This window comes from Thermobia domestica, chromosome 2 (assembly GCF_964235325.1).
Source record: "Thermobia domestica chromosome 2, izTheDome1.hap1.1, whole genome shotgun sequence".
Taxonomy (NCBI): domain Eukaryota; kingdom Metazoa; phylum Arthropoda; class Insecta; order Zygentoma; family Lepismatidae; genus Thermobia; species Thermobia domestica.
In genome coordinates, this window is record NC_137455.1 from 78,669,477 (window position 1) to 78,687,522 (window position 18,046).

Consider the following 18,046-nt stretch of genomic DNA (forward strand, 5'->3'; position numbering starts at 1 on the left):
TAACGTTTATATAATTATAACACTTGTTAAAATACAATATGTATTTCTGAACTATCGCATTATCATATTATATTCTGTCATCTTGCTAGTATTATAATGAAAGGCTTTCATCTTATAGGTAATGTGGTTATCTTAACAGCATCAGTGTTTAGTTTACAAAATAATAATAATAATAATAATAATAATAATAATAATAATAATAATAATAATAATAATAATAATAATAATAATAATAATAATAATAATAATCTATTTTCACGAAAATTGCTCATGAGGATTTACATTTACCCCATATCAATTTGTTCGATTGAACTAGATGTATCGATTGATATGTCTTATTCTTGCACATTATTTTTTCCGTTAAATGCTAACAATATTGTAGAATTTATATTTTTTATATTTATTTTGATATCAATCGTTGTTTGGGGGCCGCGGTGGCTCAGTGGTAGAGCGTTCACCTCTGGTGCTAGGGATCTCGGGTTCAAACCCTGCTCCCGCCAAGTGAACTTTGTGGTGGACAAACACCGTGTGCGTGGGTTTTTTCGGTGTTCTCCCGTTTCCTCCTACTTTCTTCATTCTACCATTTCATTCATCTCTCACCATCACCGTCTCCTTTAGCCTAACCGGCATAACCGTGGGACGTAAAACTCAAAAATTTCATTTCAATCGTTGTTTTAATATCAAGTTTACTGCTCGTGTTACACTTTTTCATTTTTTCGTTCTATTCACACGTTAAAGGAAGGAAAAAAAAACTTATAAACAATGTGTAAATGCAGTTCAATATTCATTAGAGTGAACAGTAAGCAATGTTGTATATAAAAGTTGAGAGAGTAAAAAGGAGTTAAGAGATATTTATATAGAGTGGATGAGTAAGCGATTTATATACGGAAAGACCTGCAATCAATTAACTTTTTTTTTCTTTTTGGCAGCGGCAAACTTTGGAAATTACTTGCAACTTCATATGTTTGCCAAACAAACCATTACATTCAAAAAGGATTATTTAATAAATTTATAGATGCTATCCTTTAAGCGGTTGATAAATACGTCTAGTACATAATATGTGAATATAGATTTGTTTTAAATTTGTTTTAATTTTCTCATGTATCTTAAATCGAAATGTTACGAATTTTCTTTCCGAAATAGAGCGTGCTCTAAACAAGGGAAATCTCATAGGATCGTTCAAAGTGTTGGAAATGACATGCGATCTGATGCCATACACGTTGAGATTTTGACTCTAGGAAAAATCGTAAAAGATTTCCTAGAATCTATCCTATAGTGTATAGAGGGCCTTACAGATGCATATTGCTATAGACACCATCTCTATTATGAGTATAACACATGATTTTAACTATAAGACATTATTTAAAAAGAACTCTAAATGACTTTTATTTTCATTTAACATTTATAAACAGTATTATCATGAAAAACCTTACATTTTTCATTAGATATATGTACAAGAAATTTATTCATTTTCATAACTAAATAGTTTTTTTTTTTTTTTTTTTTTTTTTTTTTTAAGGGAACGCTATAAAAGGGAGGACGCGCCGGGTATGAGCTATATTTACGTGGTTGCCCAGCGGGCAGTAGCCCCAGATTTGTAATTATGAGAATATTAATTTTCTTATTTTAAACCATACTAGTCTAATAAAACACACTTGCCCAAATGCTATTCTGTTATCAAAGTTACGTAAACACTAATGATAATAATAACAATACTAATTTACACAGATTCTGTTTGAATTGTTTGACAGTTATAGAAGTGTTAATGCTAATAATAATAGTAAATTCTCTTAATTTATCTAACACTTTTATTTGTCATATAAATAGAGCTAATTGTTATGTTGCTGGTGCATAGCTACGACGTAGTTTTCGTTCCGAAATTATTTTGTTAAGGTAATTAGCAAGTGAACACTTCAATTTTGGTTTGCTTGAATGAATCTGCTCTGCCATGTTACCAGTAAATGCCATTTAATTCGATGATAATTGCCGGAACGTCCTATGCGTTGGTTAGAGCTTGGAAATTTAATTTGTACTCATTTGCGCAAATGTCATGTGCGGAATAATGAAGACACTTTCTTTTCAGGATGTGTTTTTGTCACTATTTCATCATAATTATATTAGCATTTTATAATTGAAGATGGAATTCACAGTGTCCATTCATTATTAAGCATATTATTAACTTTATTGTGACAGTAAAAACCCAGCCGATTAAGCTGTTTTCTTGCTGGTAAATTGTTTTCATATGCAATATGTGGCTACCGAAACTAAGCTAACTACTATATGTAGTTCTCAAATATGGGACGTACAAGAAAATGTTTGATTTTATGAAATATATTGAATTTTTTGGATCAGTAGCCATATAACTTTTGAACGGCCCATAAATATAATTCTCTTTTTTATTTTTCTTTCTTTTCTCTTTTTCTTTTTCTTTTCTTTTACGGAATAAGCACACCATACTGAGTAAATTGTTAGTTTCGGTTACGCTACACTTTATGTAGTTCTCAAAATATGGGGCGTACAAGAAAATGTTTGATTGTATGAAATACGTATATTGATTTTTTTTAGATCAGGGACCACAAAATTTTTGAATGGTCCCTAAATCGAGTTTTCATATTTTTTATGGAATAAACACATCATACTGAGTTAAGTGATAGTTTTGGTTTGGCTACACGATATGTAGCTCTCCACATATAAGGCGTACAATAAAATGTTTGATTGAATGAAATATATAGAATTTTTTGGATCATGGTCCACAAAATTTTTGAACGGTCCTTAAATCGAGTTTTAGTATTTTTTACGGAATAAATACATCATACTGAGTAAATTGTTAGTTTTGTTTTGGCTACACTATATGTAATTCTCAAAATATGGGGCGTACAAGAAAATGTTTGATTCTATGAAATATATAGAAATTTTTGGATCAGGGTCCACAAAATTATTGAACGGTCCTTAAATCGAGTTTTAGTATTTTTTACAGAATAAGCACATAATACTGAGTAAATTGGTAGTTTTGGTTTGGCTACTCTACATGTAGTTCTCGAGATATAAGGCCTACAAGAATTTTGCCTGAAATATATTAGATCTTTTGATCCACAAATATAGGAATAAAAATGATTCAATTCGTGGACTGTGTAATGCCAATTTTCCGTTTCTTGACAGCATTACGGATTTAGCACTTTAAGAAGAGCTTCATGTGAACATGTTCAAAACCAGCTACTGTTTCAATCGTATTGCATTTCACATACGTTTCCTTATATACGAAAATTGCTTATTTTTATTATTTCATGTCATGTGTTCCGAAAATGCTATCCAAAAATTATAAATTGCGATTCAAATTTTTCGCAAAATGCAAGATCTTATAAAGAAAGATAAATAGATATAAACTACTCCATACTATATATTGTGAATAAGTATGATAATGAAAAGTAGCGCAATAATTATCTTTACAAAAATAGTACTAATATTATTATCCTACAGACTGACTAAGCTGGTAAATATAGATCCGGGGAAATTTTGGTCCGACCCACCCCGAAATCATCACTGCACGAAAGCGTCTCAATTTACGGCAAAAAAAAAAAAAAAAAAAAAAAAAAAAAAAAAAAAAAAAAAAAGTGACAGTTGCAACAGAAAACTTACCTTTATCGACCTTTAGAGTGCATCATATATAAAGCCCTATGTAAAGACAGTTTCAAATGAAATGAAATCTTTCAGTTTAACGTCCCACGTTTAGGCCTGTTAGGCTAAGGGAGACAGATGATTATGACAAGTAAATGATGATGAAAGAATTGAGTAAGAATGTGGTAGGAAACAGGAGCAACGCGAGAAAACCCACGAACACCATAAACTTGTTTAATCGGAGATCGAACCAGAGACCTCACGCACTAGAGGTAAGCACTCTGTCACTGAGCCACCGTACCCCCCAGAAAACTACAACAGTTTCATTTAGCAACACCGAATCGTTGGAAACAGATAAAACCATAAACTTTTCTTATTTATCCGCTTCGCAGTATAATAAAACGAACTCTATTAAGGATAGTAAAGAACTTGCGATTTCATATATGGGATATTGGGAGGGACATTTTGGAAAGAGAGAAGCTCTATATTCTTTTATTGTTGGTAACCAACGTTCCTTTGCTACCGTGCAAGTTGTATAGAAGCTAGGAAGTGTTGTAGATTTTAAACGGGGTATGATTAGGCACTGCTAATGTCACTGTTACCCGTGAAGTTAAAAAAAAAAAAAACAGTTTTACGTCCCACGCTTGTGCCGGTTAGGCTAAAGGAGACGGTGATGATGAGAACAGTGTTGAATTCAGACATTTTCACCCGGGGGAGACTGTGAACTCCTCGGGGGGAGGGTTGTTTTTCTGTATTTTTCCAAGAAAACAGCATATTTAACAATTCCATTCATATGCACATCTTACCTAATATTGAGACTAATTGCTGATAAATATTCAATGTGAGATTATAATTAAAAAAAAAAAAAAAACAATCGTTAAATTTTATCTACAACATTAAATAAAGACTGGTAAAAATATTTTAGACTAAACTTTAACTCCTATTTACAGTAGCTATTTTTGTTATTATTTCCTATATTCAGTAGTTACTGTTTGTTACTAATGTAGAAGTTTTTAAAAAGATTTAAATTAACTCAAATATTTTTTGTCCTAAAACAAACATACTTAGGAATATCTTAACAAAAATCTTCAGTAGATTAGTGCCGTGTCGTGGAAAATCAGCGCTTGGGGCAAGAGTATACGACGGCACCCCCGTACATATGAGACAGACCAGCTGCAAAAGGTGAGAAAATTTTAAAAAGTAAACCCTACTCTTCCTTGATTTTGAGCACTTTTTAGTACTTTTTTCGTTTCTTTTTATATGTGTGCACATGCCCACATGTGCACATGTGTTTCATTCCTCTCTTTTTTCCTTCTTTTCTTTTTTCCTCACGAATTTTGCGCGCCTTACTTCGGCGCCCGGGGCCGTCGCCCCGCTTGCCCCTCCCCCATGGCACGGCAGTGAGCAGGATCTTTGTAACCTTCAATAGCAATCTTTCGTTTTATATACTATTATTATATTGATACATTCTATATAAATCTCTAACCCAAGAGGGATAACTGTTCCTCCCTGATCCCTCTGAATCTCACCCTTTAACTGCCTTATTTTTAGTTAAAGAAAGTTGTGTTTACTTTAACAATCGTCAAACACATTTAAGTCTGTTACTTCCGATGCGAGAAATGGGATTTAGGCCTATATTTCAAATAATGCAAGAACTGTATATTTTCAAGAACTGAAGTCTGCTGACATCAGAGATCATATGGAATGATCGAAAGATCTTCCCTATATTTCCTTTCCTATCTCAATCTGTGCTAGTGCTACCTACTAATATATAATAAAGGGCGAGAGTATAATACCTACTAAAATACAAACCTTTCTTCAACAGTTGACAATTTCATGTTCTGCCGAACTCGCTCATAGCGTTAAGAAATACAGGTTTTATTGACTATTTGGTATTCTATCTTAGATGTTACATGTTTAATATTTATATAGAATGTGTCTGCGTCATTTATATGTATATTGAGAGATCGGATTTCGTCTGCACGTGCACGGAAAGAAAAGCAAATAATTGGGTGAAGTAATTTCTACATTTTGTGACTGAAATTTTGGGAGTTTCTCCGGGGGGGGGGGATAAATTTTCTTTGAGGTCAAGATTCCCCCCGGGCTACCCCCTGAATTCATTCCTGGATGAGAAATGAATGAAATGGTGGAATGAAGAAAGTGGGAGAAAACGGTACTGCCCCACTTTAAAGTCATATAACAATCACATGCGAGCAAGCTGCTCAGATATCATTATTTTTCTTCGACACTGTTCGAGCTATGACTGCTGTGTGTACTAACGTTCCTGTATTATTGAAGCTCGATGGTCAGACTAAGTCCCGTATACGTGGGTAATTTCGTTTCCTCTCTGTAAGCGCATGATTAATCAATCCTTTGGATGCGGTGGACGGATTAATGAGAGATCAATATTGGATACGGTAATTTCGATTATATCTTTAAGATTCAAAAGCAAGATAGATACTTTATGGACTGATTTGTCGTGTTTGGACCTTAGAAACTTCAACCAAGTAACAGAACTCCCATACACGGCTTTCGATAAGCTTACGCACCTTCTGAAAGAAATCTGTAAATACCTGTAAGCTTCGAAGGATTCTATAAAAGAAGAACTATTGGACTTGTCAAGAAAGTGGAATTCTTGAAAGTCAGTCTTGCTGACGAGTACAACCGAGAAGAAACGACTCATTATGCTGATAGCACAAGTGAATCAGGATTAGAGAAAAACACATTTCTTCATAAGGAACGTGAGTGCATACCTATCATGTTGCAAAAATTATCCAACACGCTACTTTTTAATTTTGCAGAATTATAATTTGTAAAGTAATGCTTATCTAGGTTTATTAGTAGCATACAAATTCCTGTTGACTTAGTCAGTAAGCCAGGTAACATGTGAAAGAAGTTTTTCAAAACTGAAATATATTTAAAATAGTTAAGGGGTGCCATGTCTCAGGAACATTTGGAAACATTTATGTTGATGTATACTGAAGAGGAAAGAGAATGTTCCGAATGAAAAAGTGATCGACTTTATAGCATCAAAAAGTAGTACACTAAAACATCTGCTAATTTTGTAATCTATTGTATAAGTATTCCTTGAACTTTGTGTAATACCTTGAATAATTCAGAATGATATGCTAATAAAAGTATATAAGATTTTAACTATTAATTGTTAACACTATTGACTTACTGTAGAAGAAAACTGCGCAACTGGATTTGTGACATTGAGGTGCTAGTGGCCCTTATGGGAAAAGCCCCCCCCCCAATGATGCCTATCCGCCCCAGCAGGAGCCTCTGAAAGAACACTCACAAGAAGCTGACGACACTCAAGATTATTTCCAGCAAATTCGGAGTTTGGGAGAAAATTGACTTGGGCAGAGCAGCATGCAGGTCCAAGATATTTGTAATTTCTTTTCTCTTCATAAGAGATTCTTTTTTTTTTTTTTTTTTTTTTTTTTTTTTTTTTTTAACAACAACGAATTCATGTTCAGGAAAATTTATTTGGAATTGCGTAGCAAACTCCTTCATTGCCTCCTTTATCAAGAACAGTTTTGATTTAGGATGACAAATGCCACGAATCACATATATATTTTCCTTGGAGAATTGTCTGTCAAACTCGTTCACAATGTTGTTAACTACTGCATATAAGAGTTATGTATGAAAACCCTGCTTCAGTGTAACCCTGTGTTCTTTTCTTCGGAATACTACCCGAAACCAGAAAATCTTTAATACTACTACTATTATCTCGCTTTTCTCTGCTCTTTGGTTGGTTAAAACATTCTACACCATTCTGTTTGGCAAATTCCAATGATTCAGTGTAGAGTTTCAATGAATTTTCTTCTATTCTAAGTTCTTTTATGGCTTCAAAAACCGAACGAATAAGTAGCTGGGCGTCTGCTAGGGCAATGTCTTCTTCTTGTAAAAAATTATTCAGGCCACTAGTAATTCCCAAAATCTTGCTAGAAACAATCAAGCATGAAACAGTTGCGAATGATTTTAGTTTGTTTGCAATACCTCTGCGCTCTGCTTCAGTAGTCTTCTTAGCATCCATACCCTCTAATGCAGAGATTATAGCTCCATAATTCTTTTTCACAGAATTCAGTCAACGAATATGTGAAGCCCAACGAATATTTCAAGGTCCAGGTAAACTGGACTGCTCCAAACATGACGCTGTCTGCACTTGCTGTAATCGTTCATGAGCTTTTACGGCGGAGAAATAATTATACAAAGTCTGCAATAAATAAATAATAATAAAAAAAGTATTTGATTGTTCGAACGAAAACATCTGTACAATTATTAAATTTAACGGGTGCGTATAGCAATCAGTGGCGGCCGGTGGATTGTAGTTTCGGGTGTTGCAGTACGAACGATCGGAGACGGAAGATATAAAATGGGCTCATTGACCAATCAGCATAACTTTAGATGCAAATGCTATGTGACATGTGAAATTAAATAAAATTATGTTAAAAAAATAAATAATAATAATGCAGAACATTTTATCAAGTCCATTCTCCTCTCTTTGATTAGAGCAAATCTGCCTAATACATACTGATTCGTATTCTAATTGTCAGTTTTTTTTCGATGGAAAGCATAATCAATGGTGATAACCTTTCTTGGGACATTCAATTCCTTGAAAGTGTCAATTCTTTCCCATGTGGAAAAAAACTTTCCGTCTTTTGCTGACGCCATAGGTACAGTTAATATTAATTTCAGAAGCTTTGTAGATTCACTAAATATTTTTTCTAGATTATTGCGAACGATTCATTCTAGCAAACTCAGTCGCTGACAGTGATCCGAATTCCTCTTCAGCGTTAACTGAAGAGAGTTCGTAGCAGAAATTAGTGTTATAAAAAAAATGCACATTGAACATACTTTATTCACAGTTTATGTAGGAAAATATAACATAAATTACGGAAATCTATCTAGTGCAAACAAGTTTTTCCTCAGTAGAGAGCTGGGCATTTTTTTTTTTTTTAAATATTTAGACTCTACAGAAATCATGGTATAGAATTCATTCAGAATTTATAGGTTATTTACAGAATTATAGCACATACAATACAAGTAAATCTAATAACTAAAAACCAAAATAACATTAAATAAAACTGATATAAAAGCCAAAACAGTTGACACAAAAGAGGTATATAAATCGCGAATGTTTCTTTTACACACACACGTGCATAAAAGAAAAACTACATTCCAAATCATCTGTCTTGGTTGTAAGCAATGCACGACGAAAACAATATACTTCCACATGAGGCAAAACAGTGCTTATCAATGTCATATGTTTTGGAAAGCAAACTTTGAAACCGGGCAGGTGTAGAATCAGTATGTAACAGAAGCCAGAAGTCAAAACAAACATCATTGCCAGTTTTGCACTCAGAAATGTTTGCTGGGATGGGTCCAAAGTATTTGAGGGGGTCCAATACGTCTATGTAATATCGAACCTGTGTTATTCTGCACCCGAAAAGACAATAAGTAATTCTTATTACTGTCACCTATATTCTTAGAAAAAAAAAATGATAGAACGATTATTTTTATGAGGAAAGAAAAATGAAATGAAATGAAATATTGAAGTTTTACGAATACGTCCCACGATTATGCCGCTAGGCTAAAGGGCACGGTGATAATGAGAAATGAATGAAATGGTGGAATGAAGAAAGTGGGAGGAAACGGGAGAACCCCAAGAAAACCCACGCACATAGTGTTTGTCCACCACAAATCTCAATTGGCTCGAGCTGGGATCGAACCAAGGACCCCAGGCACCAGAGGTGTATGTTCTACCACTGTGCCCCCGCTGCCCCAAGAAAAGAAAAAGTACATGATGAGGCGTAAAATAATATATTTAGCCTACATCAATCATTTCTCTGTTAAACATGTGTATATCGTTAAGAAAGTCTACAAATGTTAGGTAGTCGAGTTTCGAAATTTTTGTGAGGTCCGGACCCGGTGGAACACCTCGTGGCTGCACCCCTGAGCATTGTTAACTAGCCCCAAATTCATCATACAATTTTATGTGGAAAGTTATCAAGAGTATAAAATACACTTGTATTATATATATATATATATATATATATATATATATATATATATATATATATATATATGTGTGTGTGTGTGTGTGTGTGTGTGTGTGTATGTATTAAAATACTATCCACAGGGGGGGATTCTATATATTGACTTATTAATATTTGGTTCACAAATTACTGTACAAGAAACCTTTATTGTCTATATAAGCTAAGAATTAACTTGTAAATGCATGTTTACCAGGGCCGGCGATAGAATTTTTGTCGCCCTGGGCGGTACTTTTACGTGCCGCCCCTTTAGTCTGCAAACCTTATTTTGACAGAAGACATTCAAGTATCACGAAAAAGTAAGATACCCCATTTAAAAACATGTATCACATGAAAAAATAAACAAAAGATTCAACTACCTCTCTTAAATGCTCCATACATGACACAATATTCAGTATACTCCATTTTTCTGTATATCTGTGACTGTGATATACAGCAGAGCATACAGAATATCTATCTATCTATCTATCTATCTATCTATCTATCTATCTATCTATCTATATATATATATATATATATATATATATATATATATATATATATATATATATGTGTGTGTGTGTGTGTGTGTGTGTATGTATGTATCATATGATATTTAGTCGCGACTAAGGATTTTAATCTCTAAGCTTATCAAAAGGTGCTTCCAATAGCATATGGAGCACGAAGATTATATAATGAATCAGATATTACGGAAAAAACCTAAGTGATTAGCATAAGCCTTGTAATGTACTAAATCATATTGAAGATACATAAATTTAACATCCTTAATTGAAAGAAACTTTTCTTACTTTGATATGAGCAAATTCCTATATCACTTTCGCGTAGTCCAGTGTTTCACTCAATTCATGTTCTATTGATATCAACGCTAGACCACTTAAGCATGTTTCAGACATGAGAGAACGTAGATAGTTTTTTAATAAGCTTAAGTTTCGAAACACTTCTATCTCCACTTGCCACTCTTACTGGTAAGGTTAACAAAATCCTAAGTGCAACACAGACATTGGAAGCAGTCATGTTTCTTAATTAATTTAGTCTCTTTTAGTGAACTTTTAGGCTTCATTATAGCGGATAACACTTTCAGTTCGTCTTTCAAATCCCTGGGGTTAATATCTTTCTATTCTTCTTGTGTTAAAATGCTGGCAAGTTCACTGCACTTTTCACACAAAAGTTCAGGTGGCATATCTTTAAGATTACTTATATCATAAAGAAAATAAATATACTGACTGTGATGTTTAAGTTATTCAAACCTTTCTCTTAAAGCTAACGCAATCACGTCTAGAATTTTGTAATAAAAATCAATCTTGTATCTTGTTTCTGGACTTCAATAGCTTCATCCTCTACCTCGTACTGTATGTAATTTGTACAAAACGAACGATTATTGTCATTTGCTCTGTTACCAGAAATATCTGGCATACAGTCTAGTATTATACTATAATATTTTGAGCTCTCAACGAAGACAGTATTTTACTATTTATTTGTTCACTAAGAATTTGAATAGTTTTATTTGGACATTTTTTCCTAAGTAATGGTGGTATTTATTTTGTCTCCCACGGTTCTTTGATGTGTTCGGCCATGACGCTGTCAAACTTTGCAAAGAGTTCTACCAGTTTCAGAAAATTTACATTATTGCTTGTGTAAAGTTCTCCGATGTTCCACGTAACGATAGACATTGTTCACCTAAAAACTGTATTATTGCGACTAGTCGTTCTATTAGGTTTTTGTAATGTGCTTCGGCATGTCTCGAGAGGCTATACAGGCTGTAGACTAGAATGGCCTGTCTCAAGTGGGAGTGTACTTTTTGCATACTTAAGAGTGGAGTGTTAGAACATTGCTGAATTGAAAAAAGAATATAAAAGACACCTTGATAATCTTATTCAGCCTACTGAAAAAGCTTATATACGCCGCTGCAAAGGAAATATTGAACGATATACCTGTTTGATAATTGAAAATGAGGGGGAATGAGGGAGAATTTCCTGAGTGCATATTTTCCTGAATCTGAGTGAAGTAAGTTCAATTACATTCTCAGGTGAACACAATTTTATTTTTGCATGTGGGCCTATTATCGAAGCATTATATTTTGATAGTATTCGTTTCTTTTTCAAATTTTGCCTCCCATTAGACTTGCCGCCCTGGGCAGTGGCACGACTCGACCCCCCCTCGCGCCGGTCCTGATGTTTACTTTAATTTGTTTTCTGCTCTACTACATATTTTCTTTCTTATTTTGTAATTCTGCAATTACTTTTTTTAATGGTCATTATATTGGTTTGCTTCAGTATAGATCCGTAATTTAAAAATATGAATGCATAAAAATAAATTCCATTTGTTAATTGGTAGTGAAATAGAATTCAGAAATCTTATTTAGCGCGAAGAACCTTCTCGTTCACTGGAAGCTATACTGTGTTACAGAAGCACTGCAACGACCAGAGACTTTAACTACTGAGGTACGGGAAAGGAGACTGGACCTGTAATATTCGCTCCAATTGCCGCGGTGTAGAAATCTGGTCATTGTATGCTCGCTGCAACGCAATATAAATTAGAGACTCTGTTACGGATTGTTTTTCGCTTTTTTAAAATGGATTAACGGAACAAACGGTTATAGAAGTAAAAAATATGTTATTTAAAGTATATATGAGAGTATTAGAAAGTATTTTTTCTGTCCTTTACTACTACTGCTAATAATATTTTTTCTTGTTATACTTCGGTGGTTGTGCAACGCTGCAACACTTACATTAGCCATAGCAATGGATGTATAATGCAAAGGGATGAGACTTCCGAAATAACTTTTGCACACCACCTATGTCACCTCTCATAACGCTCGCCCCATCGTAATGTTGCCCAATGCCCCGACAGCTTACGATGCATCCTTCTAGTCCCCGAGTCGAATCAACCTTTCAGTTTTGTCTTAGTCAGTTACAAAAAGTGCATTCACATAGATTTTTAGCCCTTAGTACCTTAAGGCAACTATAATGCTGGAATCACACGAAGGGCTGGAAGAACCCTGCAGTGTTAACGAAGATGACGCCCGGCCACCAAAGTTACTCTCATCTTATACTCTTATCACCGTTCACTTAACGTTTAAGAAATATCCTACAAATGGATTTAAAATATAGGTCTTAACTTTTCTTAGAATTAGCTATGAATAACTCCCGTTTCCTGTGGATAAAATTTCATTTATTGTCGGATAAAAACAACTTGTAACATATAATTTTAAGTAAATATTTGCGGGGCCCTCCCCCGTGCCCCCTCTAGCTACGTCCCTGCTTTCATTCAACAGTTAATCGTGTAAAGTAGTGAACGAACGGACAGACTAACTACCTATCCTAAGTTTTACGTTAAGTTTAAATAAGTTTATTTGAAGGCTAATAATGGCATACTTGATCGCTCAACGGGACTACCCCATTTTCCTGCGTATGCTTCTTTCTTGCAGAATTGTTTGTCGTGTATATTCCCATCTGATATAAATGTCAAATGTCAAATTACTACTAACGCTGGTAATCGTTTGGTCAGGGAGTCGCTAGCAATGAATCTAATCAATTTCACAAGTATTCACAGGTTTATATTAAAAGATATGTGCGTTATTCAAAGTTACAAATCGTGCTTCGAAAGTTAATAGTCCACCTGGTAAGTTATAAATATAAATCCCCTCAGGAATACGGAAACGGTCGGCTACAGAGTACAGACTGCAGAGAGTCGAATCGCGCAAGGGCAATGTGTAGCAGACGACAATCGATATTATGGTGCTGCTCAAAGAACGGAAGGAACATGCGATATGAATTTGAGTGGACCTGTAAATCGTAAATGAAAACAGAAGAGTATCTTAACATTGTTGAAAATGAAAATGAATTTAATTATACGTAATTATGTTTTGGAATTAAAAAGAACCATATTTCGAAGGCAGGCGGTGCCACGGATCAGTATGTATTAACTCGTACAGGTAAGCTACAATGAAAATATGCAGTCGTTCAATTTCATATTGTAAATTTGTACTGTAACAGTATTGTGAAGTAAATACATTTTTATATTTAGTAACAGAAATAGTAAGTAATTTCGTTTAATTATTCTAAATAATGAAATTGAATCATTGATGATAAACAGGAAACTATAATTAGCTTGGAGTGAACAGGCGCAAAATATTTTTACGTAAACTGCTTATCTGGATTTAATGCAAATCATTAAGCATTGTCATGTATATTATTTATTTCCTTTGATATCTTTATGTCCGAGACGGAATTTTAAGTACTGTCTCAAGTAAAAGACAGCAATGCATCGAAGAGGACGCATCTAAATTGAGAATATTATTTATTTGTTCACTAAAATTTTGGTAGTTTAGTTTTGCGGTATAGTTAATGAAATATCGGGACTTTGATTGGTTTTTGTTAAGAATATGGTGACAAAGTAGGAATTTACAACTTAAATATGTTAGGATAAATTCTAATTACGGGGGGCAGAATATTTTCCTAAGAATTCATACTTTTTTTTTATAGCTATAGCCTAATTTTGGTTAGGGTGAGTTAGATTAGGTTAGGTTATATGACATTGTATTTACCTTCATGATTTGTTTTGGCGCCCCTCAATTAAAATTTCAAAAGGAAGAAGTGCAATGTAAGTTTAAAAAACTTTCCCAATTTGCAGTGTAATTAAAAAAAAAAAAAAAAAACGCTATTTTAACGACATACAGTATATTAGGGTAAGCGGGGTATCACAAACATGACTACAAATAGTTCCCTGAAAAAATGGCCACTTCATGTCTTAAAACCGGTGCAGTTTTACTATACGGATCTATAGATTGTAAAACGTACAGAAAAAAATTAGGCAAGTCATTAATTTGCCCATTTCATGTCCAAAACAGAACCCAACCAACCCCTGCGGGGCTTCTAACCCGTTCTTACTACTATTATTTATACTATGGATCTGTATAGTAAAACTGAACGTTAAAGTGTTTCACTATGAATTTCAATTTATAGCAGGTTTGCAGAAGGAGATTTGTTTGGTGATTCATCAGGAAGTAAGCGGGATCAGGCGACTAGCACAGAATATCAAGGTGCTGAGACGTTCGCTATCTGAAATCTTGGTTATTACACTGAAAATAAGCACGTACTTGTTTGTATTCTCATTCAAAAATACCAACGCTTATATTGAATTTGTTGGGGAATAGTGGCTCAGTGGTAGAACGCTCACCTCTGTTGTTAGAGGTCCCCTGTTCGACCTCAGGCCAAGTGAGTTTGTGATACACATCATGTCCATGAGTTTTCTCGGGATTCTTCCGTTACTTTTTACGTTATGTTAGGCACCAATTATTTCATTACGATTCACCTTCAACCAGAGTGGCTGGATCTCCAGTCCAAATAATAATAATAATAATAATACCACCTTCAAAAATAGGCTATACTTCAAAACTTGAATTGGAATGATAATCTGAACGTGATTATAGTTGCTTTCTTCAGTCGTGTTCCTCAGTACTCGCCCAATTTCAGAATTAGCGTTTATCAAGCATAGCTGCTCAAAATAGAATAAAAAAGTAGGTCTGGAAATCATATACAACTAATATTGTTCGTGCTCGATCTAATTCGCTGTGATTGTTTTCAACTGAAACAAAAAGCAATGCGACTAATTTTTTCTTTTGTAGTAGAGACTCGTATATTAGTATAAACAAATACTAAAATGCCTTTCTCCATGTGGGACAATCCGATATGAAGTCAATCTGTGGGGGGCGCGGTGGCACAGTGGTAGAGCGTTCTTCGGTGCTTGGGGTCCCTGGTTCGATCCCAGCTCGCGCCGTGTGGACCTTGTGGTGGACAAAAACCGTGCTCGTGAGTTTTCTCGGGGTTCTCCCGTTTCCTCCCACTTTCTTCATTCCACTATTTTCACTCTTCTCTCATCATCACAGTCTCCTTTAACCTAACCGACATAACCGTGGGACGTAAAACTTAAAGATTTTTCCATATGAAGTCAATCAATCTTCGTAGAAATTTGTACGTGAACCGCACCGATTTTTCTGAAATTTTACATGCAGCAATGGTTAGGGGTAAATGTTACGAAAACCGCAAATAAAATATCCTGAATATATACACAGAAAATATATAAGGTATTCCAAAAATGGTGGTTTGCAACTAAGTACTTTCAGGAAAGTTGTATAAAATCCGTAAATTTTTACCAATCGACTTGAAGTAGGTAAGACCATTGGAAGACGTGATTACCTATTGCTTGGATCAAGAAAATATATAACATGAGAAATAAATAGTGAGCATCTGTTTTGAAATTTTCATTTTGAATTTATATTTTTAAAAAATCAATCCTTCACAATTGCTTCAAAATTGGCATAAAACATAGTGCAGTACCTAGGATCACACTGATGTTACAAAATTATTTAAATCAGCGGTTCTTCACATTTCGTGTAATTTGAATTCTCTTTGTCATAACCCCCACTGGTTGAAGAAAGTTTTTATAAGAAAAGACACAAATTGGAATCATACATCCAAACTTAGAAACCAGTGGTTGAAATGTAAGGAAGTACACACACATTATAATGTATGAATGGGAGATCCATGTAACTGGAAAGATACTCATTAAATGGGAAGAAACTATGAACCTCTTACTGACACAGTTGTAGTGCCTTGAAAGATCTAGGCTGTTAAAATCAGATTCACCTATGCAATATGTACTACCAGTTGCTGTGGTAACATTAACCAGCATAAGGATTGATGTTCACGGAATGGTCAGTACATCAGACACTTGGGGGTAGCAGTATGAGGAGGATGGACCGTGTGGATGAAACTGAATGTCACTGTTTCATGTTCAGTGTATTTTGACAACACACAAGTCAACAATCAGAAATTGTCGTATCTACATATGATAAATAGAATGTTTTAAAAAACGAATATCTGCATCTTCCGTGGTAATTGACATCATCTTGGTGTCAGTAAACGTGGAATGTAGCTTCACCGTAATTTTATCCTTAGAAGTGGGAATAACAGTATAATAAGACTGTGTTCCAGGAATGGTTGTGATGTGTTTGAATTTCTTAGTCAGAAATCGTTCTTCATGCAGATGTTCACTGTACAAAATGAAAAGTAAACTGATGGCATGTTTTTAACAGCCAAAGTGTACAAATGCCAAGGGGTCAAAATTTGATAATCTAATGGTCTCTCTCTCTTTAAACAACCAGAAAGATCATCTCCGGGACCTTAAGCATGGCCATTCTGCACCCACATGGAACTCAGTCTGGTGATGAAGTTTTCTTTGTTCGTGTATTGCAAAGCTGCACTGCCAGAAAAATAAAATAAAGTTTTTGCACAGTTTCAAATTCATCTAACAAAAATATTATAAATTACTTCTGAAACAACTAGACGGCCACAGGATCATGTTTAAGAAATTCAGAAGTAACCACCCTAGCTAATATGTTTTAATGTGTCACTTTTTCTGTAATAGGCTACAAATGGGTGCCCTTGAGTATTTGACCAGTGGTACCCTTGACTACCGTCTTGAACAACAAGTGAATAATTTTCCACCAAGTCACAAATAACAAGAAATTCACCAAGTTCAATAGATCGCTTCAGACTTTTTTTTGGTAGTTCATGTGCTGTTTTGCAATGAACGAATATCTTCTTAATTTCATTAGTTTTTCACAGAATTCGTCGACAAAGTTCTGTGTATTCCTCATAATTGTTTATAAATTACAATGGTCAATGTTCGCCCATCTTTTTCATCTATCGTATTACTGTCTACAATCTGCAGTAGTGAATCATGAAGGAGAGTAATATCTGGGGATTTTTTATATGTATTTAAATGACATTCACTTGGTCGCTACATATGAACTTCTGTAAACATTCCTCATATGTAGAGATATACAAATCACTGTGCATACTTAAAACATGCAAGATTTTAACCTTCCATTGTCGTCTGGTGAATAGTGCAGACACACACAGTATCCGTACCAGACCAGCCTTCTGCTAAGCACAGTTTTGTGTTGAGTTCAGCAAACTTTGAGAAACTTGTGTGTGAGTGGCTGTCTTTAAAAATCTTGAATATCTCTTTCAAGTTGTACAGTAAAAGTCTTTTAGCGACAAAAACACGTTCTTCACGTCGTTTCATAGATATAACATCCTACCCTGCTTTTACACGGCTCACTTCATCACTGCAGTAGAAATTGTGTACAGCGTTCAGTGGGGTCTCTGAGAATGTATGTACTGGTTTAGAGTTAGGAGTGGTTAAAATACTTACTTGTGGCCAAGTTTGGAAAATAGATTATAACAGTATATGCTGCTCTCCATTATGGCACAATGCTGCACTTTGTTTCTTAAATTTTTGAAGTTTATATTTGTTTTACACTTATACTTACTTTTCTTAATGGTTCTCTTAACAATACTCCA

The 18,046-nt window shown here is 34.5% G+C and overlaps 1 protein-coding gene across 9 annotated transcripts in view; it reads left to right on the top strand.

Moving 5' to 3' along the window:
* The window catches only part of LOC145673108 (mannosylglucosyl-3-phosphoglycerate phosphatase), a 304,267-nt gene that overhangs the window by 204,648 nt on the left and 81,573 nt on the right, over positions 1–18,046 (top strand). For 2 of the 9 annotated variants that reach the window (XM_081742488.1, XM_081742480.1), the window contains exon 1: positions 13,131–13,611. The exons of 4 other annotated variants lie outside the window; for them this stretch is intronic. The gene's annotated coding sequence lies outside the window, so the exon portion shown is untranslated. Of the gene's footprint in view, positions 1–13,130; positions 13,612–13,639; positions 13,715–18,046 lie in introns of those variants that run through there. 3 more of the 9 variants (XM_081742522.1, XM_081742505.1, XM_081742541.1) reach the window with 3 other exon arrangements.